At 28.7% G+C, this 2,574-nt stretch overlaps 1 long non-coding RNA gene across 1 annotated transcript; it reads left to right on the top strand.

Moving 5' to 3' along the window:
• On the top strand, positions 304-1,577 carry LOC110263875. Its single transcript, XR_002349609.1, has 3 exons — positions 304-429; positions 696-888; positions 1,282-1,577. It is a non-coding gene; the product is annotated as an uncharacterized LOC110263875 (long non-coding RNA).

The following is a 2,574-nucleotide window of genomic DNA, read 5'->3' as shown; positions in this document are numbered from 1 at the left end:
TAACGCAACCATTTCAAGAGCCTTGTTAAATGATTTCTGGCTAACAAAAAATTTGTGAAGGAGGTTGGTTTATTTGTTCATTGGAAGTGACAGTTATATATATGTATATGTATATATATATATATATTTTAAGGTTATATCTGAATTGTATGTGCATGTATGTTTAGGTTTTCACGAAAAAGAGTTATCGAAGTGTTATATCATAGATATTATGCTAGATAGATTGATGGAATGCTTATCTAATTATTAATACTCTAATTATATATTATGAAATGTAAATTTTGAAGACTAAGTTCAATATTAATTAAATGTTTGTTTTTTGCAAACAGGGTTCATGAAAACAAAGTAGCAGAGATGCCACTCATTACAACCCGTGGTATGTATAGGCGACAAGGAATGTGTACCCGCTTCATGACAGTCATCGAATCTGTGAGTTCATACAATAATAATAATAATAAGGTGAAAACTCAGGCGAAGTCGATAGCTGAGAGCCGTTAGATAATTTGACTGCTTTGACTAAATTTTTATCCAATGACTTTCAGGTATCAACTTTACGTGAAGTCAACTTCATCTGAGTTTCCACCTAATAATAATAATAATGAAAATAAGGCCTTCTCAGTTTCATAGTTCATTCTACTAATTTGAAAAACATTATTATCTTTTTTTTTTTCACTATTAGTATATGTTTGTATCAGGTACTAAGCAGTTTGGGTGTTGACTTATTGGTCATACCATCAATCAAAGAACGCGAGAAGATTTGGGTTTCAGTGTTTGGGTTTGAACCCTTTGATCTGGAAACGAAAACTAGAACTGAAAAAATGAAAATTTTAGTTTGCCCTGACTCGGTTATGCTGAAGAAAAACATTAACAGGGTTGTTTGAGAAGAAGGTATGTATACATTTGAAACTGGACAATTTCTTCTTATTATTATTATTATTATTATTTATCAGAACATGTTTTTATATGAAAATAATAGTTGAAAGTCGTTAATAATTTAATATGTTTGATAAAAGGTGGAAACTCAGGTGCAGTCAACTTCACGTATAGTTGATAGCTGAGAGTCAAATCAGTCAAACTATCTAACGACTCTCAGTTATCAACTTCACGTGAAGTCAACTGCACCTGAGTTTCCATATTGATAAAATAGTTTGATATAAAATATATGTACGTTTCAGCTATCATCTCTATATATTCATGTGAGTAATCATTTTTCTTTTTTAAGTAAATTTTGTGTATATTCTCAATTTCTGAACTAATTGTTTTGTGATAATTTGATTGCAGTTCCTAATACTGAGAAGAACCAATTCTAATGCGAATCCTGTGTGTCCCAAATGATAGTGACATTGGAGATGCTGATGATGAACATGATGAGCAAACACATCTCCAAAAGAATAATAGTAATAATAATAATACTTGTTATCTTTAAATAAAATCTCAGACGATGGGATTGTTTTAATGTAAAATTAATGGTTAAAAGTTGTTGGATAATTTAATATGTTTGATAAAAATATTAAGACAACTGCATGTATAAGAGATTTTATCTGTTTTCAATAATCGAAGTAACTTCTTATGTTGTATGAATATTTTAATTATTTATGATCACATTTTAAATTATTTACTTACCTATAATTCTTTTCTTTTTATTAAAAAAAATATCATCAATGTAGTTAAAGTTGTCTTTATATAAAAATACAAATTTAACGATAAACACATCTTATGTTTCAGTTTAATTAAAATAAATTGGTTTCTTTTTAAGGAATGATTTGGATAAACCAAGTCAAATCAATCATTATGTATGCAGCAATTTATTTACTAACAGTAAACTCTTAAATTAAGCTTAGTACTGCAACATATTAGTCCAAATAATTTGGTATATACTTTGGTATTTTCAACATTTGTGGATTCATATATCTACTTTCATAATGTGAGACAAAAACAACACACATGGCATGTTTTGTTCATGATTGCACTTACGTGATGAGGAGCAATAATATTAATAGTCCAATTACTGTGCTTCAAACCCAACGACGACCCTCTTGTTAAAATCGTCACGTTTTCTGGTAATCTATATGAACCAAAGTGTAGCCATGATTTGTAACTTCAATTTTAGACACATTGTATCATTGCCGTGTCTTATTGTTGTTAAATATTCATTATTCCTCTTCGTTGAGTTCATGCATTCAATTATTCACATATCTATCGTACCTTAATCTCACCATTTTATGTATAATTTACTTTTGCCATAACAATTAACAATCACAAGTATTTAATTTACTCATGAAGAGATTTAATTTGTGCGTAGCACTTTATGCAAAATTTCAAGTCAAAAGGGTTTGAAAATTCTTATCAATTTAAAGTGAAAACTCAGGTGCAGTTTACACTGATAGTTGAGAGTTGTTAGATGATTGTTGATAGTTGAGAATCGTCAAATGAAAATTTAGTCAAATCAATTAAATCATTTAACATCAGTTATCAACTTTACGTGAAGTTGACTGCACCTGAGTTTCCACCATAAAAAATTCGTATATTATATATATATAAAATAAATATTTTATATAAGATTTTCATAGGCTT

This window comes from Arachis ipaensis, chromosome B06 (assembly GCF_000816755.2).
Source record: "Arachis ipaensis cultivar K30076 chromosome B06, Araip1.1, whole genome shotgun sequence".
NCBI classification, from domain to species: Eukaryota; Viridiplantae; Streptophyta; class Magnoliopsida; order Fabales; family Fabaceae; genus Arachis; species Arachis ipaensis.
Note: the sequence above shows the minus strand (reverse complement) of the source record. Positions and strands in the feature narration are given on the sequence as shown.